Here is a 22,444-nt window from a genome sequence, read left to right on the forward strand (position 1 = left end):
GGTCTCCTGGCTCTGGCTTCCGCCCCCTCTAGGCTGCCCACACGTGGACCCAGATGGCCCGCTGGGCGGCAGCGAGCACTCCCTGGCGGTGGGGCATTGAGCGAGGCTTCGACCTCTCTGTGCTCCCGTTTTCTCCTCTTTGCGGTGGGGATAACCTTATCTTCTGTGTATTCACTTTCATTCACATGGAGTCTGTTTACGGAGCACTGATCACGTGTCCTCTGAGCAAAGCCAGAGATGACTTACGGGGCGGGGGAGGGGGGGTCCAACCATGCATGAAAGGGCAGAGCAGAGAGTAGATGCTGCTTACATCTGACCCCCTTCCTTCCCCCCTTTCCTCAAACAGCAGTTATAAATCAGCCTCACATCTGCAAATCCCCTGTGGCTTTTGTCCGGTGCAGGAGAAAATCCACATTTCCTTTCTAGACTCTGCACATTTAAGCTCTCCAAGAAAAATGTATCTATCAAATTCTTCTATCAAAATTTAAATCATCCTTCAACTCCTGGGCCACTTCTGGAACTGCCCCCAGAAATACACGCAGATGAGAACAGAGCGAGAGATGCATAGAAAAATGTTTATTGCAGCATGTTGTAACTGAAAATAGAAGTGAATGTCACCATTGATTAGCTGAGGAGTTGTGGTCTTTGTATCCAGCAGACTTAGAGACCCTGTCCCTCGCATGCTGTCTGCCTTGTGATGGGTATCTAATACTGATGGGACAGGAGTACGGGCAGATGGAATGCAAGGTGGCCATTCACAGAATGAGGGGAACTAAAGGAACTGACATTGACGGGTGCCCCAGATACAGTGTTAGGCAAAAAAAAAGATTCAAGCAACAGACTAGGATGTGTAAAGAGTATGTTCTCATTTTACAGAGTACAATGTGTCTGTACCAGACAAAACATCTTTAAACCAATAGGAAAAATTAGGAAAGCTACAAGATAATCTCTTCAATAAAGATTTTTGGAGAGAGAAATGGGAGCCCCAGGTGAGCTTTCCTCATCTGTTTTATTTTTCCCATTTAACCACACAGCGCGAGCATCCCCCCTAGTAAGGAACATAGCCCTGTCTCACCATGGGGGCCACTTCCCATCCTGTATTTAACTGATCCCCTACTGTTGGACAGTTGGACCATGGCCAATTTTTCACTTTTATAGACAGTGCTTATTTGAGCTCTTTCGGGACTGTATCTTTGCATTATAAATAATACATTCTTGGACGTATAATTGTTGTCACTTTCACTGCTGCTACTTCTGGTCGTCTTTGATCACTGCATGGCATTTACTGGATTTCAAAGTCAGGGAGAGGCTCAGCCTTTCACTAGTTCTCAGACAGAACAAACTGACCCCTGAAGCCCACTTTCCTCACCTGATAAATGAAAGTATATCCCTTCAGGTGCTGCCAACTAAGGAGAAGATGGCCAGCAGGGAGGCTCTGAGGTCGCCGGCAGCTGCTCCCCATCCGCCCTCCGCCAACACACACACACACTGCCCGGGAGTCTTGGGAGAGTTGCTGATGCTGATGTAAGTGATTCTGAAGCAGGTACGCCCAGGGCGCGGGGTTGGCACACAGGGCAGGACACCGCCCCAGGAACGGGCTAAGTGGGCTTGGCAGGGTCAAACCATCAGCTAGCGACACGGCCTCTGATTGAATAACTCCAAATGGAGCAGGGAGGCAAGATCCAGTAGGAGGAGATTCGAGTTGCCAGGAAATCAGCATTTGATGTCTTAGCAGAGGATTGCAACTGATGTTCAGAGGTCAGAGAATCTCAGTGCTAGTGGGATACGTTTCAAGTTATCTGCAGGGTGAGCTACAGAAGTCAGTGTAAGTTTTTAGAAGATGGACTGGACCTGAAGTCAGAGGAACAACTGTGGCAAGTTCCTTAAAACCTCCAAGCGTCTGCTTGTGGATTCGTACACCGAGGACGCGAGGACATCCTTGCCGCGTGCCGTCCGTCAGAAACAGGGTACTCGAGTGTCTACAGGTGTGTCTGGCACACAGGTGCTCACTCAATGGCCATTGCTGTCATCATCATCATCATTCTCTCTCCTGGAGAAGCTAGGGAGTTCCTGGAGGAGACAGCAAGTCAAAGAGTGTGTTGACCATGTACCAACTCTCCTTGCCCTGGGCCAGGCACTGTCCCAGCCCTACAGATGCAGCGACGACAGAATTTTCTGCCCTCCTGGATCTCATTTCTGGCTGGGAAGACAAAGAATAAATACATGAGTATCAAGTATGCTATCAGACAGGGGCTTTGAAGGGCCACAAACACTGAAGTGGGCAGAGAGAGCTATGGGGCTGGTTTATTATTATCATTTTTTAATGTTATCTTATTGTGGAAATAGTTATCATGAACCTGTCTTCTTAATACATGTGTAAGGGTATGCTGCAGTTTGGTCACTACAAGCACTCGGATCTGTGCTAGGCTCTCCCAAGTTCCCCAGTGCAGACTCTGCCGCAGGGGGTGACACATACTACCCCGTTTTCACAGCCCATTCTGCCCTCCAGAGGTTTATTTCCTTCATGGTGCTAACCTTAAACATAAAATTTATTATATCAGCAAAAGTCGATTTATTCAGGAATAACAGAGAACTGCAACTCAGGACATGTAGGCTAGGGCAAGCCACGGGCAAATCCAGCGCACAAAGGAGAGGAAGGTTACCTTGCAGAGAAGGAGAAGCTGGCAGGGGCTGTTCTGAAGAAGAGTCCACTGGAGAAGAGCTAGAGTTTAGGGTGGTGAGGTTTCCGGCCGGATGAGTTTCCGCCCTGGCGGACCTCTCGTAGGAGAATCGATGTACATCTTTCCCTGGGGGGGGGGAGGGGCTGTAATTGAGGAGTCTGCCCCTGCCCCGCCTCCTTTTCTGCTGGAGCCTGTAACTGACACATCTAGGATAGGAGTCCCTGCCCCTGTCCTTCAGGGCGCTCAGGATCAGTCGGCAATGCGACATGGCAGTCCGCTGCCCGTGCGCCGGCTTTCTGTCCTTCCCCTCCAGCATGCGTGCAGGCAACACGCCTGGACTCCCACTCCGAGACAGCCAAACACCGTGGGGACAAGCCCCAAGCATCACGCACCCGGGGAAGACTCCCGTGGGCGGTTGCTGTTAAACCACTTGTCTTTGCAGGATCAGGATGTGGCCAAAATGTGACGCCTCTTACAAGCCCCACTTAAAACAGAGGCCCTGGGCTCCAGCAAGCACCAGCCGGGACCAGGCCCTTCCAGCCAATCAGGAGGAGGCCCTCCCTCCCCTTGCCTCATTAGCATATTTGACCCTGGGAACCTGTGCCTGGACTTCATTAAGTGCAGGTCCTTGGTCTGTATGGGTAGGTCTCCCAGAGCACTACCCCTTGGTTCTGTGTTTCCCCGCTTCTACTCGAGTTGTGGGCCCAGGAAAATTGGCCTGCGCCTTTGACTTCTGGGTTTGGCCTGGTTTCTACCATGGTTGGGCCTCAGAACCCCACTCCAGTAACAAATCCCCCTCCCCACCTGGATGGTCCTGGCACACACAGGGCATCTAACAGCTGAGAAGTGAGTGCACCGCTCCCTACCCTACCTTGATTCTGATAAGCAGGGCCCCTGCCTCAGCCCCTCAGCATCCCACAGGAGCATCTGTTTTCACCCGCACACCTCTTTGGCTTCCTTTGGAAGACACCTGACACTGCACCAAGGGGTGCCAAGGGGCGCTCAGGAACCAGGTGTGGCGTGGATGGTCACGGGAGAGCTGGGAAAGATCGCAGGAGAAGAAGGAAGCCGCTGGGTTGCCAGGGATTCCCTGGGTGTTCACAAATTTGCCCTCTGCTGTCTACGAAAAGCTACCAAGTAGGCAGCCAGAGACGTCCCAGAGTTCAGAAGCCTGTTTGGAAGTGGGGGTGAGGGGATGGAGGAGGTCATCCGGATGAAGACATGCTCTCATCTAGTTCCAAATACCCCTGCCTGTGCTGTTTTTAGGAACGGAGGTCAGAGAGAGAACATAGAGGAGCCCCCTGGGCCAACGCTTGTTGCTTCTCTGCTGCTGGGGGTTGGGAAGCCCCAGAAAAGGAGGCAGGAGTGTTCTGTGGCTTAAGAAGAAGAGGCGGTAAAACAAAACTGTTTGTTTTCCACCCCAGAGACCCAGTCTACTGAAACTGAACGTGTGCTCCCAGGAGGAGCACGAGCTCAGAAAGGCAAATCCTGCAAAAACAGAGTCCAACTATGGGATGCGGGATTGGCTATTAAACAACAGGTGTTCTATTATCTCTCTTCTGGTCCAGCCTAGAAGGATGCCTCCGGGAAGGTGCTGGACGGGCAACTGACCCAAGCCCCGAGTTCATGGTGTTTCAGGAATTGATACAGGGGAGGTGCGTGGGTCCTGCCTCAATATCCTTCTGACTCTTAGGCAGGACTCTTAGTAATGCTGACTCTAGTTTGAAATCTTTGCTCACTTCTTCTTAGACCTACCTGGCTCCCGGCCCCCCTCTTCTGAGAGACCCCGGCAGGGGACAGCAGCTCTCCAGGCCTTCCAGGTCCTCATCTACTAATAAGGGCCTGGATCCACCCTTCCCCCAGGACGTAGGGAGAGCCGCAAAGGGGGCCACCTGTAGAAAGAGGCAGCTAGGTGCTGGGACGTGTCCGGTCCCTCCTTGCAGGACAAATGGCAAAGTCATCCCCAACCCCTGACCCCTCGGAGCTTTCCAAACTGGCCTGCAGCTGCTGCCCGCGGGGGGCGGGGAGGGGGGCTATTTCAGACCGAGCTGTAAAAGGGACCAAAATATCCGGTGCGGTCTATAACTGGACAGGGAGTGTCAGCCCCTGTCCCGGGCTTCCTAGGGCGGCCTCTCCACTGCCTGGAAGCCAAGCTGCCCCTGCCTCTTCCCGCAGGGGCGCACCCTCCAGCCCGCTCGGCTCCCGCCCCCCGGGGCACAGACCTCGGCCCTCCCCGCGCCGCTGCCCCTCCTGCCCGCCCTCCTTGCGGGCCCGCCCACCGCCGGCTCCGCCCTCCTGGCTCCGAGCTGGGGGCTCCCGCTGCCCGGGCCACTTTGCCCCTGGGGGGACCGAGCAGCTTTGTTCCTGAGCAGCAGCTGGGCTGCCTGCGCCGCTGCTGCTCTCCCGGAGGACCTGTCTCCCCTTTCCTTATGTTTGTGTTTCTCCAGCACTTTCTGTTTTATTTTCCAAGTTGGGAGACTTACCTTTCTACGGTATTTCTGTAGTTACTGGTTTTAAAACTAGCTCTTTCTCGGGCCCCCTGGCCTGGGGGAAGCTTATTCCAAGTTTTGTTTGGAGATTGAAATTGCAAAAAAAAATTGGGGGCGGGGGGGGGGAGGGAGGTGAGCGCATTTGCTGGCCGGTGAACCCCTCCCCGCAGGAGGGGGCTGCCTGGGGCTGGCTGCTTCTCCTGACACTGCTTCTGCGGGATCCCCGCCCTGGACTGCAGCTGGAGCTGCTACCCCTTCGAGCTTCTCCCTTGCCAGGTAAGGCCGGGGTCTCTTCTCTGGAGGCTGTGGAGGTGTCGGGGCTTCAGGCTTGGGCCCGTCTGCCCTGGGTGAGGGTGGGGGAGGCCTGAGTGCCTGGAGCTGCGCAGAAGGCCCTCTCCAGACTGAGCGGTGTCCTTCTGGGGCTTGAACTGCGGAGGGACCTCCGTCCTGAGCTGACAGGTCTCTGCTTTGGGAACTTCAGAGTGAAAAGAAGCAGTCAGTAAGGAGCTGCCTGTCTGATTTTAGGTGAGCCGCTGGGAAGGCAGGAGCCCAGGAATGACTGGGGTGTGTCAGAGACAGAGTCTTCTTTCCAAGTTGCTACTTCTCAAAGTTGTTGAGATCTCCCAGCCTCTTTCAACCTTCCAGTAGAAAGGAGGGGGAAAAGGAAGGAAAAAGAGAAACAGGGAGGAGAGAGAGAACAGCGTACCTTCAGTTTTGCATTGTTTTCAAGGAACTTTGACTTTTCAGCCTAAATTTAGATCTCTTTCCTTCTGAGCAGTTTATTACTCCTCTCTCAATGGTAGCAAACCCCAGGGCCAGGAGGGGGGTTGTTTTTGCCCCCTTTTTCTGCCCGTCCTCCAATGTAGCAGGCCAGAGGTTCTGGTCGCAGGTGATGAAGTTTAAGTTGGATTAGTGGTGTTATCATGCGTCCCCACTTCTCCCCACTCCCATGGAGACTCCGAGATGCCAGCGGCCAGGCTTACCGGGCATCTCCTGAAGAAGGGGCCCCCTGTGGGCTGGTCCTGGAGCGCTGGGCTGCATCCCTCTCCACGGAACTTCCTCCCGCTACTGGGTCATCGCCCAGAGCTTTCTGCACAAGTGCCTCTGTCCCCTCTGTCCTTGCACAGGCCATTCCAGCCCCCAGTCGCTCTCACTGACAGTGCCAGCAAAATCCCAGACAGCCCGTGAGGACGCCCTGGCTTTGGGAGGAACCCTGGGACCCCTTCTAGTTTCTTTGTTAATTGCTCTGTTTCAGCAAAGTTCTAAATTCCAGGGCTTCGGTGTGGCCCAAGGCCTCTAAGAGGGGCTGGGCTCCTCAGTGAAGGACAGGATCTCTTAACCCTGCCGCTCTATGGGGCTGCCCGAGCTCACAGACTGTCCAGTGATCCCCAGTGTCCTCATCGGCCAAGTGGAGGTGATGGAAAGGGAGCGGAGGCAGGCTTCTGGAAGAGCAGGGCTTCTGGAAGGCAAATACCATGTCTCAGAAGCCTGTGCTCCTTAACTCCCCAGAGAGGTGGCACCTGCACCCCATCCTAGATTTCCTTGTCCCTCTGCTGCTGAGGGGCCGACCATGACTTTGGGAAATTGTCGCTCTGTGGTTGTTGGGGCTCTCAGCAGGCAAGAGACTGGACACTAGGAAGGGTTTCTTTCCAGGGGGCTTTTAAAATAATTAGAACAGGGTTTTGTAAGTGGTTTTCCTGGTGCTTCCAAATTTCACCCAGTGTTTGAAAAAGCTTCTCTGCATCTCAGAATGGCTCAATAAGCAAATCACGGACTTATTCAGCCAGAGTTTTAATGTTTCCGGGTTGTGCTATTTTTTTATTTATTTCATCTTTTCTTAAAGATTTTATTCACTTATCTGGCTGAGAGAGAGCACAAGTAGGCAGAGCAGTAGACAGAGGGAAAGGGAGAATCAGGCTCCCCGCTGAGCAGGGATTCCGGCTGCTGGACTTAATCCCAGGACCCTGAGATCATAACCTGAGCCGAAGGCAGACGCTTAATGGAGCCACCCAGGCGCCTCACAGGTTGTTTTAAAACTGATTTCATTACTTGCCAGTAAGCTGTTCAGCAGACTTTTTGTACAAACTGTAAACTTTGGTTTCTCTTGAAAAATGAGAAGACGGGACAGCTTCTTCCTTGCATGAGATCTGCGCGGCCACCCACTTCAGTGAGGGGTGTGTCCTCTGCGCTGGTCCGCGGTTGTCTGTGTGACCATCGAGGGTCTCCTTGGACCCCGGAGTTTGCTAGCTCACACTCGAAGTGCCGGCTTATCTGTCCCCCTCTGATTCCATTCTAGAGGGGTGCAGATAAGTAGAGAGAAAGCAGGATTCCTGGGAGCAGAAGCCGCAACTGAAATGGCAAGATAATTACCACCCCAAGAAAGGTCATCGGGTGTGGAGGACAGTAGCTGTGTGGCCGCGGTGGCCTGCAGGAATGTCATGGAGCAGATGCAGCTGACCTGCTCTCTTCCTTCCCAAAGTGGATGTCTGAGGTCCTAGTGAGGGAAGTGTTGTTGGACTCTGGATTCTAGTGCAGGAGGGAGAGCTGTGCAGGGACCAAAGGGATCCACTCATGGTTGGGGGAGAAGGTCCCCCGATACTGGAGGTATTTCAACCAAGCTTGGATGGACATTCCAAATAGCTGGCAGAGGGCTGAGCTGAACTTTGAATGCTTGGGCCTGGTGGACATTTAAAGTCTTTTTCCCAGCTTGAGATACGGCTTGAGATACTAAGGGCTTCCTCTCCAGCCTCAAAATTTGGCTGGTCCCCTCCTGCCTCCTCTCTTCCTTCAGTGCTGCTTCTGCTGCTGAAGGCTAGCACAGGCTGTGTGTGCGGTCACTAGGAGTCAGGACGTGGGTGCTCTAGGTGGCATTCTTATCGAGGATCTATCAGCAAAGAAATGGAAGACCAGGCTTTGAACCACTTACCTGAGGACAGGGAGAGAGGGGATGCGGAGTCAGGATTCAAAGCCACTTCTGGGGGATCAAAGTCCATTGTTATTTCAACAAAGGCCCTTTTCTTCAGGCTGGGAGGACTTGTCCTCAGAATGGAACATTGTTTGGGATGCAGACCTGCAAGGAGAACCAGAAAATAGAAAATGAGAAGAGCCTACAGTCATTTTTAGGTGGGAAAGGTCCCCGAAGTCGTTAGCCAATCCACTACTCAAGAACAGAATACCTGTTGTGATGAGCACTGGGCATTATACGTAACTAATGAATCATTGAGCATGACATCAAAAACTAATGATGTACTATATGTTGGATAACTGAACATAATAATAAAAAAAAAAGAATTGGATGCGTGTTAGGAGGCATGACAAACATAACTGCAAAATTGAGGAAGACCAAGATAGATAGAAGAGGAAAAGTGTAATTACCCATTGTACAGATAAGGAAACAGAGTCCAGGAAGACATGAGGGACTTGCCTGCTTCCTATCCAGAGAGAGGCAGGTCTCAAACTCAGGTCTCATGAGGTGCCGGGACACAGAGGAAGTAGCCCTCTGTCTTCCTGGCCAGGACTTAGCATTGTGCATGTGTGGGCTTGCACACATATGTGTGTGTGTGCATATGTGGATGTTGGTCAGGGTTGGCACCATTTTATATTGCTTCTTAAAATCCCTTCAAGTGGGTGAGCTTAACAGTCCCACGTGGTAGGGCAGTGAGCCTCTCCGTGCATGCAATTTCCCACGTGTTGCCGTGACATTCTCTGATTATTCCCAAGGAATAGGGTTTCTGGGTCAAAGGAAGTGGGCATGTTCATGTTTTCAGGAGGTCTCAGGACTGAGCATTCATGAGAGGCTGAATGCCAGGTAGTATCATGGTACAAAATACAGGAAGTCTTGATGGATACCCAGGGAAGATGTGGAGGTTGGACCTGCCAGCGTTGTGGCTGCAAAGATGCCAGAATCCTTCTGTGACACAGTGAGCTGAGGGCTGAGCTCCCTCCCACTGCCCGAGACTGAGGCCAGGTGCTTAAGACAGTATACTCCCGGTTCCTGGAAGCTGGCTCCTTCTAGTTAACTCTGGCTATGTTCTGGTAGAGATGAGAGTATCATTTTAATTTTTATTTAAACTTTGGTTCATTATAAAATATTGTGGAGAAGAGGAATTGACACCATCTTTTGGTTGGAACTAACTCGAGGGAGAGCCTCTGCTGTAATTGCGACTGATCAGAGAACATTGGCGCTGGCCTTGAATGCCTGGCAGCCAAGCTATTGGGGACAGTATGCTCCTGAGTCCATAAAGACAAGAAAAAGCAAACTGACCTAAACAATAAAAGAATGTGTCATTTAAAAATAAAACAATGGCAAACTTGTTTGTGATTGTGGATTCAGAGTGTCTGTGTATGGCTTTGCCAGATACCTGGTAAATCCCTCCTTCTAAGGGCTCTTTCACCTGAAGAATGTTCTAGAAGCATCCCAGCCACGTCGCCCAATCTCCTTATCTGATGACTGCCTCCAGTGTCTCATCTCTAAGGTACTTGGTCACCTTCTCCTGGTCCACCTCAGGGGCAGAGGAGTCGTCACTTACCGGAGCAGCCTCCGATGCCTTGTTGAATATCTGGTGAAAAAGTCTTTCTTTTATTGAAATGGGAGCTGTCTTTACTGCTTCCACTGGCCAGTCCTTATTTCATGTTTTTTGGAGCTATTTAGCATAATTTAAATCCCATTTCTGAGGACATTTTTTGAGCCCTGTAAAAAGTAAAATAATGTGACCCTGAGCCTATCTGAGATTGAAGGCCAACGGGTGCCAGACTGGGTGTTTGGCTTTCTTACATTGTTTATTGCTGCAAATTTAGCTCTGCTCTTCCCTGCTGTGTGGACAGACAAACCAAGGCTTTGGACAGTCCCGCGATGGGTCAGCTGCAGCAGAATTGGGATCCAAACCCATATGTTAGTGGAAAGCTCATGCCCTTACCCAAACTTCCAGACTGAGTATATAAGGTAAATGTATGGAATTGATACAAAGAGGCAAATACACCATGTTGAAGTGGCTTTTACTTGTTAAAAAAAAATATTTCTCATCAAAATAGCTTAAATTATAAAAGTAATAAAAGTGTATTGTTGTAAATGAGGCAGGGTTAGAGAACCCCTGCATTCACCCCTTACCACCCTCCCCTTAACCAATAGTAACATTGTGGCAAATAGCCTTTTGCAACATTATATCCAAACCACACACATCAATCAAAATCCAGTGTTTGAACAGTTTGGGAACAATAATAATGAGCTCTAAAACAAGTTTATGTAGCACAATGTCTGGCTCCTAGGACTGGACTCCATTAATAATTGAAAGGTTGAACTGTATTCTGTTCTGCTTGGTCTGATGTTTGCTGGGAGTGCACTGGGCGGTGGTGCAGTGGTCCCCCCCTTCGCTTTCAGCAAAACTCATGGTCAGAATGAGGCCCTGGGTGGATGGTTTCCAGGCCTCAGGAGAAACGCCTAATGGCAACCTAACCTTCTTCCTTGCTCTGGAGCTGCTGTGGGCAAGTCGCTTGGGCTTTCTGAGCATCTTGGGTTCTTCGACCCCAGCATCCCATGCTGCCGGCAGCTCCACGTCCTCTGCTCCTGTAACCCATGATGGGCTTGTCAGTTTCTGCCACTAGGCAATGAATTCCTTTAGATGACGGGTTTCACATTCTTTATCTATGAACTGCCCGTGTCTACACAATGCTGGACACAGTGGGAACACAACTGATTTTATGGAACAATGTAATTTCAGAATGGTGTTAATTAAGTGCCTGGCACAAAGTAGGTAGTGAATTAAGAAATTACAATTTATTTTATTTTATTTTTAGATTTTATTTATTTATTTGACAGAGGGAGAGATCACAAGCAGGCAGAGAGGCAGTCAGAGAGAGAGGGGGAAGCAGCCTCACCACTGAGCAAAGAGCCTGATGCAGGGCTCGATCTGAGGACCCTGGGATCATGACCTGAGCCAAAGGCAGAGGCTTTAACCCACTGAGCCACCCAGGTGCCCCTGCAATTTAGTTTAAATCACAGTTAAGTCAGTGAGTGCAATATCAATATTGGAGAAGTCATAGGCATATTTACGCCACCTGGCATGGTGTCCCCCCCACTGGTGTGCTCAACACCAGCCGCTCAGGAGGGGCTCTGTTTGATGGCCAGGCAGCCCAGGGACCTGCCCATTGTTGAGGCCCACACTGAGCCCGGGGACTGGGCTTACACTAGCAACAGTAGGTCTGGCTCAGGTCTGAATTTGACCCTCCTGTTTGCGAACTACATGGTTTCCAGCACCATTTAGAACATCTCCCGGCAGGGACACCTGGGTGGCTTAGTCCATTGAGCATCTGCCTTGGGTTTGGGTCATGATCCCAGGGTCCTGGGATCAAGCTCCAAGTCAGACTCCTTGCTCAGCAGGAAACCTGTTTCTCCCTCTCTCACTATAGCTCCTCCTGTTTTCTTTCTCTCTCTCAAATAAATACTTTTTTTTTTTTTTTTTTAATAGAACTTCTCTGTGCAGGAGCCCAGGGAGGGAGCTCTGATAGCACCGAGTATTAGCCTAGGGGTCGGGGATCTCTGGGGATGAGCAGGTCTGACATCCTTAGGTGATCATGGGTCAATTTTCTACCTTTACAAGGTCATTGGGCCCCAGGACTTCCCTTTAGCCACACTAGCTTGTTCTTAGACTAGAAAAGAAAGTTTCTGAACTCACTAGATCATCCCCTTACAAAGTGATTTAGTAGCTGTGTGGATATATGTAAATATAAATATCTATAGCCCCTTGCCTTTTTGGTTAGTCATTTTTTTTTTTTAAAGATTTTATTTATTCGACAGAGAGAGATCACAAGTAGGCAGAGAGAGAGAGAGAGAGGAGGAAGCAGGCTCCCTGCTGAGCACAGAGCCCGATGCGGGACTCGATCCCAGGACCCTGAGATCATGACCTGAGCCTAAGGTAGGACCCAACCCACTGAGCCAGACAGGTGCCCCTGGTTAGTCATTTAACACCAGCTCTTCCTGGAGGGCCTGGGTGGCTCCGTCGGTTAAGCATCTGACTTTGGCTCAGGTGGTGATCTTGGGGTCCTGGGACTGAGCCCCGCATCAGGCTCCTCCTGCTTCTCCCCCTGCTCCTATTTTCTCTCTCTCTCTCAAATAAATAAAATCTTTTTTTAAAAAAAAATAGCTTTTCCCACAAGGGTCCATCCTGTTACCATTTATCATGGTCTGAATGTAGGGGTGCTTAGGGACTGAAGGATGGATGCAACACAGCCCTGATGCCAGAATGTTCGGTGCGCTAAGGGTGAGGGTTCAGGCACTCTGTGCTGGGGACGACAGAGGAACACTAAGTAGTTGACCCTGCAGTCAACCACTTAGCAGGCACCAAGGACTCCCACAGTGTAGACGTGGGCACTGAGTGTTTCTGTGCACACCCCACCCCCCCGACTTCTGCAACAGTCCTGGAGCTATGTAGTCATCACCTTATGTAGGAGGGGAGACCTGGAGAAATTTAAAGACCCGTCTACAGACAAGATAAATGCAGATGTCCCTGCTCCCCGCTGCTCCCCGCTGCTCCCCGCTGCTTCCTTCCCTTCTTCTCATCCCTTCTGTGTCAGAGTGTGACTTGTCAGGGCTGGGCTTTCACGGAGGGCTTTTGAGAGCCGGAACACCTAAGCTGATTCTAGGAGGAAGAGAATTCACCACATCATTTTAAATGGCTTGTTTCTCCTTTGGGCCATCCCCCTGCAGGGGAGGGTCCCAGAGGCGACACTCTGCCTTGTTTATCTCTATCTTGGGGACTCTGGCATGGCCTTGGGGTAGGTGGGGCTACAGTGTTTGTAGCATGAGTGAGCATTTGTGTGGGTGGGTTGGGGGGCATGATGCTGTGGGTGAATGAGGAGGCAAACACACGAGCGGGGCGAGGAATGAGTGAGTGGGCGCGTTCATCCACACGGCCACGTTTCCGTCAGCCATGTCTGGATGGGTTTTCAGGTGAAAAGGAAAGGGGGCGGCTTTGTGATGGTCTTTTGCTCAAACAAAACTTTTCTAGAGGCTTTTCTCCTGTCCCTCTTGTTGCAAACCCCCACCAGGGAATGCCCAGGCTGTGTTTACAAAGCTCGGCTTTGCCGGGTACTGCAGGGTGCGGTGGAAATGAATGGAGCTCTTCCCACAGATCCCCTTGATGGGGAGACATTCTGGGGCTTCTCCTCAGCTTGGTTCTGGGGTCTTGGCACTGTGATGCCAAAGCCATGGGCTCCTTTAGGAACAGAGCTGGAGGACCCCACACTGTGACAGCTCAGAGCCCTCTATCGGGAAGAAAGTTGATCCTGCAGAGCCCGTGAGCCTGGTGCGTCCCCATGTATGCCTGACCACCTTCACACACTTGTGGTTGCACAACGACAGGGACGTGGTGGGGTCTGAGGCCGTACCTCGGAAGAACAGAAACACTCTTAATGAATAGGGCAAGACTGTAAGTCCTGTGCGAATCTACAAGTTTACTCTTTTGCAGGGAGTAGCAAGTTCAAGGTTACTTTTTTTTTAAATTAATTTTTTAGAGAATATAAGATCTTCCTATTATTATCTAAGTGAAATACACAGTTAAATATAGTTCAGACACTCAACCCACTGATTCATTTGTTTCCGTGACATTCCGTGGGGGGGCCTGCTGTGTGCCCGTCACCATCTAGGCACAGAGGAAGAGAAACCAGAGACACAGTCCCTAGGTCTAAAGGAGCTCAGTGGAAAAGATAGGCCAATAAGTAGGTCAGTTTTATTTTATTTTTTTTAAAGATTTTTTTTACTTTTAAGTAATGTCTGTTCCCAACGTGGGGCTCAAACTCACAACCCCGAGATCAAGAATCCCATGTTCTACTGACTGAGCTAGCCAGGCACCCCTAAGTAGGTCAATTTAATACCACTTGTGGGGTGCTAAAACTTAAGGGTCTGTGGGAGCCTAAAGAAGATAGTGACACACTTCTTGCCTGGGAAATCAGGGAAGTCTTCCTGGAGGAGAAAGCATATAGGCTGGGTTTTGAAGCCTCAGTAGGAGTCTGCCTGGCAAGGAAAAGAAAGCATCACAGAGGCAATGTCAGAGATTCAGGAAAAGAAAATACTGGGGAGGGGCGCCTGGGTGGCTCAGTGGGTTAAGCCTCTGCCTTAGGCTCAGGTCATGATCCCAGGGTTCTGGGATGGAGCTCCACATCGGACTCTCTGCTCAGCAAGAAGCCTGCTTTCCACCACCCCTACCCCGCCCCCGGCCTGTTTCTCTGCCTGCTTGTGATCTCTCTCTCTCTCTCTCTGTTAAATAAATAAAAAAAAAAAAAAAAAAAAAAAAAAAGAAGAAGAAGAAGAAGATACAGGGGTGTTGGAGGAAGAAGGAGAAGTCTTTGAGTTTGGAGAATAAGATTCATGAGGTCAGATGTGGGGGCCATAAACCTGGAAAAGGAGATTGGGGTCCGACTGAGAAGGGCCACAAAGAGAAAACTTTAAGGCGGGAATTGACAGGAACAGACCTGTCTCGTCCGATAAACTCTGTGCTGATGGTGAGAAGCCCTTTGAAAACCCAGAGTATGACATAGGAATTTCTAATTTGGTCCAGGGGTAGGAATCTCCTTCTCAGAAGGGAAACCGTCCTCAGAGCTTATGTGGAGCACACAGCCTCCAGCAGAGTGGGGATCAGAGACTCCAGGGTCTCTAAAGGTGGGGACACTGTAAACCCACTTGCTGGAGCTCATGGGGAGGGAGGACCATGCTTCCCTGGGAAAGGGGAGTCAAGCACCTGATCCCCCTTGGCAACCGCCCTGTCCCTCAGCTTCCGCATCTGAAGATGGCTAACGCCTGCCTCACTCCCTCTTGTTGCAACAAGCACCCAACCCCTCTGCACGGCCCAGGACTTCATCCTTCTCCCCTAGGAAAGGGGGAGCCTTCATAATCAGTGTGGGGGCTAGAGCACTATTTATACCCATTGCTTCATCAGACCAGACGCTGCTCAAAATAAGTTAAACAGAAATATCTTTCTGTGTCCTTAGGACCCGTAATCTGAGACAGTCTCTTGTGAAATGCCCCGACACAGTGTATTTGGGGGGGGGGGGTGGAGAAAGAAGCAAAAGAAGAAAATATTGGGACGAATGCAGCACCAAAGGTGCAAAAGACCTAAGGACGGGGTGCGGCATCCCTGAGATGTTAGAATGAACTAGTGGAGTGTTCAAGAGCATTTGCATGGGCTGAAGGGAGGGGCCCTCCTGTCCTGGGCTGCCCTTTTGGCCCCGGAGGGATGCAGGTGGGGGATCTGGATGGGTCTGGGAAGTCCGCCCTGCAGAGGAGTTGAACTGGGCCCTTCTGGGAAAGCCTGTCTAAACTGGGTTGGGAACCAGAGGCAAGCTGAAGAGTGAGAACAACATTTGTAGAGTGAGGGACACTGCGTGCGGGAGCCTGGGTGAGCTCCAGAGAGCAGGGGCCCTACCTGAGGGCTTAGCTAAGCACACGCCTGCTCTGTGGTTTATAAGAGAAGAAAGCACAGTGCAAATGGGCTTGAGCTGAAGAAGGGAAGGCCGGGAGGGTTTGCTCTGGGCAGCACGGCTCTGGTGCCTCTGAACTTCGGGCAGCACTGGGTGGGTGCTCAAGTGATGGATGGTATCTCCTCCTCCCCCAGTATGCGGCCTCATTCTCCATCAGGCTCCCCTGTGTCACGATCGCCTTCAGTATCTCTAAACTTGGCACCTGGAGTAGAAGCATACCTCTCTCTGGAAACTCCCGCGGAGGGCCCAGAGACGGCCCAGCTTGCTTACCTGTTTCACCCTCTCCTATTCCAGCATCTGGGGGGATGTGGGGTCTACACTGGTCTAGTCTGGTCTCGGGCCACCCCACCGGCCAGGCGGAAGGTACACGCTCCCGTGAACCACATCAACGGAGCATGGAGAGGAGTTTTTGGCAAAAGCAAGAAGTGAAATCTGCTTCCAGAAGAAAGGAGTCTAGAAGGGTTAAAGCAGAGGTGGGGGCAGGCAGGAGACCTTCCCTGGGGGGGCAGGGGCACAGAGGGGGACAGACAGGAGTGGTCTCAGGGTGCCTAGTTCTATGGCCCTTCTCTTCCCACTGCCCTGAAGCCCTTCAGACTGAGCACCTTTCTGGAACTGGGGAAGTGATTCAAAGTCAATGAGCGTTTCCCTGCGCGTTATTTACAGCAGAAAGCTCCAAGCACTGACATTCCAGGGCCCACAGTCTGCCCTGGGTGGTCCTTCCCACTTATGTCCTGATTTCCTTTAGGAGGCAGCCGGGAGCCCCCAAGAGAGTGTGGCCCCGAATGTTGATCCAGCCTCTGCCATGGATAACCACATGGTCCTGAGCAACGTCGTGGCCTGGGGTTTCTGGACAGTGAAAGGGGACGGGGACTCTGAGCACACGAGGCTGTCTGGGGGGCCTTTCAGGCGCGGCTGTGCACCTGCTGTATGGCTGGAGCTCAGTGACTTAGCGGAGTCCACGTACAATCAGGTCTGACCCGGACTGCCACCAGCCTTGAGGGGATCGCTGGTGGGCGATGGTTCTCCTAGTCACCGGTCAGGCCTGTCGGTCAGATCCAGGAGGTGGTTAACCGTAATGCTTGGCAGCAGAAGCTCGGTGGCATATGGGAAGCAAACCCCATAGGTTCCCCATCTTTGCTCTCAGCTGTGTCTGATCAGAGCCCCCTCTCTGGTCCCGTAACGCACCATGGCCACATCCCATGCCTTTCTGTTCACTTTCAGGGACTACCAAGCCTAGTCCGTCCATTTCAGCCCTAAAGAGCAATCCGTGCCCCCGTCCCACGTGGTTACCCAAGGGACCTGGTGAGGGTGTGGGCGGTGGTTGACCTTTTCCCTCCCCCTTTCTCCCTCCTTACCTCCTTCGGTGGCAGCAGGGGCCTTTCTGCTGGCTGCCTCTGGTGCTGATTCTTCACTGCACTCCGGGGACCCAGGGGGTGACTCTAACGGAGCCCCCCCGGCTTGGAAGAGCTCTTCTGGTCGGGCTGTCCCTTGCCCCTTGCAATTCTGCTCTGCAGCGCCTTTGGGGCCGCTGACAGCTGCAGTCTCCTCGTGCCAACAGCTCCTCTGGTTGGGTGCCAGCCCGGCAACCCAGGCCTGCCTCCCTTTTGTGGTGTTTCTGTCACTCCTGGGACCTCACTCTCTCGTGCCACGTGGAATCATGGGCGTGCCCGCGGCCCCTCCCCGACCCTGCGCTGCCCGTCCGCCTGTCCTCTTCTCCTGGGTCACAGAAAGCCGAGCTGACGCGCAGTCAGGTGACAGGAGACTGGGTGGGGGGTGGTCCAAGCCGGCCCGGCAGGTCCGTGATGAGACGCTCTGAGCTCTGTCCGGAGGCTGCGAGGGCTTACTGCAGGACTCAGCCACCAGCCCACGGACCCGATTTGTGCAACAGGGGCCTCACTGGGTTCTTGTGAGCACGTGCAGACCATGAGACCCCCCAGTCGGGGGGAGTCTGAGGGCCGGGGCCACTTCCTGAGCTGCTGGTTTCAGGAATCCGGAATCGGAGCGAGACCTCTTACTCCTTGCCATGCCTCTCTTTCTGGACGGCTGCCTCCTTCCCGTTACTCAGATCTCCATCCAGTGTCCCCATGCAGGACACTGTCCTTCTACGAAGTGTGCACCCTGTCCTGCCCCGATCGATACCCGTGACTTCACCTGGCTGTGCTCACATCCGCTCTTCTCCGACACCGTATTCGTGCTCAGGCGCGTCTAGGCCGCGCTCTCTTCCTAGACAGCAGGCTCCGCGGAGCCGGGGGCGTTGCTCTACCCAGTGGTTAGAAAGCGCCTGGCACGCGGTCCGGGACGTGGCACATAGTGGCCGAGTTGATAAATCGACGAGTCCTCGGACCGCGCGGGACAGGGAAGCAGTGCGCGCCGGCTTCAGGGCGAGGGTCGCAGTCCAAGTCCTCCAGGGCCAGTTGAAGGAACACACATCGTTTGAAGACTAGACAGAGCTTGCGTTTCATTCACAAACTGTAGCAGCTGGGAGAGACACGACGGGCATCCTGCCTCTTCTGAGGGAAAAACCAAACCAAACAAAATAAAACGGGCAGAGAGGAAATCTTGTTGAATTCTGCCGCAACCCTCACTCCGTCTCCTCCTCCTTCAGTCCGATGAATCCCGAGCTTGGGCAGTTGGTGTCGGGCTTAAGGGGATTCCATTTTTTTTAAAAAAAGAAGATTTTATATATTTGTCAAAGAGAGAGAGAGGGAGAGGGAGAGGGAGAGCGAGCACAAGCAGGGGCAGCTACAAGCAGAGGGAGGAGCAGGCTGTCTGCTGAGCAGGGAGCCCGACGCGGGACTTGATCCCAGGACCCTGGGTTATGACGGAAACAGAAGGCAGACGCTCAAGCAGATTCCACTTAAGTCTTGCGAGGTGCTAATGAGGAGGACATGGGGCTGGATGGAAGTTCTTGCTTGTTAGCAGGACCACAGACTGCGGAAGGTTTGGGCTCCTGCTCTCTCCTCCCCCCTGGGATGTTCTCCAGACAGAGACCAGGGCTTCCTGCTCCAGTGAAACAGACCCTGATTCTAGGCTCACAGGGGCCTGGGCTTGAGCCCCAGACTTGTCACACCCCTGCTATGTGATCGGGGTGGGGGGGCATATTCTGTAACTCTTCTGAACCTGAAACCCTTTTGGCGGCTTGTTATGAAGAGAGAACACGTTGCAAGGGAAACTAGCACGGTTCTGTCTGCGTGAATCACGCTATGCCCTCGTGTGGTTGTTCTGTCATTCCCGCTCAGACGGTTGGATCAGCTGCCGTTCTGCAGGTTTTCACATATATTTTCCTGCCCTAAGAGTCCTCTGTGCTCTGCCTCTCTCTCTCTCCTTCTCACCCCAGCCCCCTGGCAGCTGCGGGTTCCTCTGTGGTCTCCACGATTTAGCTTCTCCAGAACGTCACAGAGTTGGGCTCCTACGGTGTGCAGCCTTTCCAGATTAGACTTCTTTCACGGACTGATAAGTATTTAGGGTCCCTTCATGGCTTTTCATGGCCCAGGAGCTCATTTCTCTTGAGTGCTGAGTAATGTTCCCTTGTCTGGGTGGACCACCGTTTCCAGGTCTGTTCACCTACGGAAGGATGTCTTGAATGCCTCCAGGTTTTGGCAATTGTGAATGGGGCTGCTGCACACATCCACGTGCAGATTTTTGTGCAGACATATGTTTCTAGCTCCTTTGGGTAAATACCAAGGAGCATGGTTGCTGGGCAACATGGGAAGAGCATGTTTAAGTTTTCGAGAAGCCACCAAACTGTCTTCCCATGTGGCCGCTCTGTCCTGTGTTCCCTCGAGCCGCGAGTGAGCAGCCCTGCTGCTCGGCGTCCTTGCCGGCATCGGGTGTTGTCTGTGCGCTGACTTTGGTCCTTCTCGTAGGTGTGTCATGGATGCAGTTTTAACTTCCAGTTTTCTGATGCCGTGCGGCGTGGAGCATCTCTCTATGGGATGACTTCCTGTCCGTGTATCTTCCTTGGTCCTGAGCCTGTTAAGAACATGGGTCCTTTCTTTAAATCAGGTTGTTTTCTTCTTGTTGAGTCTCAAGGGTTCCTTGTATATTTTGAATCACAGTTCCTCTCTGTGTCTTCTGTAAATATTTTCTCCCACTCTGTGGCTTGTCTTTCCATCCCCTGAGGTTTGTTGTCCTTGTTGCTAGTTAGAAGTGCCGCACCCGGAGCTCTCACCGTAGAAGAACACTGGATCAGAGAACAGACTAAAAATATAGGGGTGCCCGGTTGTGCCCGCTTCGTAACTAGGTGTGACGATGAGAAGGAGCCCATGTAGCATGGGAGGTGGAGAGCTTGGCTTCTGTCCTCCGCCTCTGACTTGCACTCCCTCTGCACATTTCCAGGGGTGTCCCCAGCCCCTCTTCTGAGCTCTAGGCTCAAGTGTCAAGTGTCGATCTTTGACTCCATCTGGCTGCCTTCAGGGTGCTCAGACTCACTCAGTGGGTCTGGCGGGAGCTCCCCATCCCCGCCACCGCAGTGACCGGCTCCGGCTGTTCAGATCGGGACTCTGGGCTCCCCTCTTCCACGCCCTCCTCCTCCCTCCACTGCCAGCCAGGCACGCCTACCACGGCATCCGCGGGCAGCGTAGGCGAGGTGGTTTATGTCTCTTTTCATGCTACCTCCCTCCTCACTCGCCTCTCCGTTCCGTCCATCCTCTCCGCAGGGTTGATGCCACACCCGTGCGTGAGGACACCCACTGGTGTCCGGAGGTCTCAGGGTGCTCTGTCCCCTTTCTCTGGGTCACCACACAAGTCCTAACCCGTCTTTATGAACAGCCTCAAATCTGAATGCCTTCCTCTCCCCTGCGTGCCTCCCTCCTCCTTCAGCCTTTATTTCCTTCTCCAAAACACTGTACTTCCTGCTTATCCCATGCATGTTCCTCAAAGGGAGGCTGCCCATCGCTGGTGAAGGCAACCCTTGTCCTCCTGCCTACTCTCCACTCATTTTCCCAGGCTCAACTCGGATATCCCCTCCTCCAGGAAGCCTTTGGTGACCCCCTAGGACTGAGTGAGGTGCTTGTCCCTCCCTCTATCAGAGTCGGATTGCATGGATTATAAGCATCCTCTTGCTTCTCTGTCTCCCCCATGGGGCTGCCATCTCTGGACAGAGTGCCCTACCCTCCGTGCCTGGCCCTTAGTCAGTGTTCACATGCACGGAGGGCGTGCTTGAATTAGACAGTGAAACAGCGCGATTCCCGGTGCCCACCGCCGTCACCCTCTGACTTTTGCGTAGCTCAGATGGAGAATCTCCCTCCATGTTGTTTGTGGCCATGTTGGCCAACATCTAACTTTATACAACATTATCACCTCATTCACTGCCTCTTCTCCTCTACAGGTCCATGAAGGAGGGGATATCATTCCCATTTTATAGGTGAGAAAACAGAGGATTCAAAAATCACAAAAAATGTGTGCCTTCGATACTCACTCTGGCCAGGCATCGTTCTAAGCTTTGCACTGGTATCGACCCAGCTAACCCCTCCAGTGAGATAAGTGTTTTATCCCCACTCTCACATGAAAGGGCTGAGGCCCAGAGAGGTGCAGTGACTCCCCTGGTTTGCACAGCTCGGGAGAATTTGAACCCGGGGACTCTGCTTGCAAAGCGTCCTCATGTGCTCGCTGCCCCAGGAGAAGCCAGTGCCCCCGACGGTGCCCAGCATATAGGAGACCCAGGAGACTGGGTCCAGCTCACAAAAAGCCAAGTTCGAATCTAGGAAGTAGGCTTTCCAGCACTTTCCTGGCTCCCCAGTTGGGCTTTTGAGCAACCTGGCAGAGAGGAGGCCACCCAGCTCCCTCTTCCCCATCTGACCAACAGGTGCAGCTGACATCACCAAATGCCCAGCAGGTGAGCCTTGGAGGCTCAGAGCTCAGTGGTCGGACGCCCTGCGCCATGCTTTTATGTCTCTACCAGATTCCTGCCCAGAGCATTGCCCGTCACCCTGGCAACATAACAGCAGCCCCTCCCCCCACTCCCACCACACAGTGGGCAGGGGCCAGGCCCTCTGTGCAGACCCAGTGCGCTGTCTGCCTGGGCTGCCTTCCAATGCGCCACATCTCATCTTCTCCCTTTAAACTGCGTTCTGCTGTGTCTTCCCCCTCTCCCCGGGGCCCTGGATGGGGAGCACTGGTTACTATGGCAATGGGCTGGCTTGTGGCAGGAACTCAGCTCAGCAAATTAATTGCTGGACTTTTGGAGACTAATGGCCAAGCTCTGCCTCCCAGGGACAGGGTGTGGCCTGCATCATGCCAGCTGGGCAGCTGAGCCCAGGAAAGTGCTCAGAGCCTGGAGAGAGAGAGAGAGAGAGAGAGAGAGCTGGGATCATGGCACCCATGCTTGCTGGGGTTGCCACCAAGGTGGGCTGGGGAAGGCGGGGACATGGGTTCTCCCAAATCTTGCCTTTCTTGCACACTTGGTCTATGCTAGCCTCTGGGCTTTGCACTTCGCAGAAGGCATGTGTAACCCTCATAGCCTTCTCACGCCCTTTTTATGGGGGTGCATTGCTCTTTCCTGTGGCTACGGAAGAAAGCTGGGATTCTGTACCAGTCCTGCCTCCTCAGTGGGCATTTTGTTGTGAACACTCCATGTACATTCCCGGGAAGAAGGTCGTTCTGTCCTCTGCCTCCTCTTCCAGAGGATGGAGGCACAAGGAGCATTTCCTAACTCACCCCACGAAGCTAGCATTAGTCTTCCCCAAAACAGGCAAGGACCTTCCAAGAAAAGAAAAAGACTAATGTCTCTCATGAATATAGATGCAAAAGTCCTCAACAAAATAGAGAATTGAATACAAAAACATGTACAGAAGGAGTTCGATA

General features: G+C 52.5%; 1 protein-coding gene across 2 annotated transcripts in view; it reads left to right on the plus strand.

Moving 5' to 3' along the window:
• The first annotated feature begins 4,995 nt into the window (after positions 1-4,995).
• The window catches only part of COL22A1 (collagen type XXII alpha 1 chain), a 236,355-nt gene continuing 218,906 nt past the window's right edge, over positions 4,996-22,444 (plus strand). The window contains exon 1 of one of the 2 annotated variants that reach the window (XM_059165553.1): positions 4,996-5,446. The gene's annotated coding sequence lies outside the window, so the exon portion shown is untranslated. The remainder of the gene's footprint in view (positions 5,447-22,444) is intronic. The other variant, XM_059165552.1, reaches the window with a different exon arrangement.

This window comes from Mustela lutreola, chromosome 3 (genome assembly GCF_030435805.1).
Source record: "Mustela lutreola isolate mMusLut2 chromosome 3, mMusLut2.pri, whole genome shotgun sequence".
NCBI lineage: Eukaryota > Metazoa > Chordata > Mammalia > Carnivora > Mustelidae > Mustela > Mustela lutreola.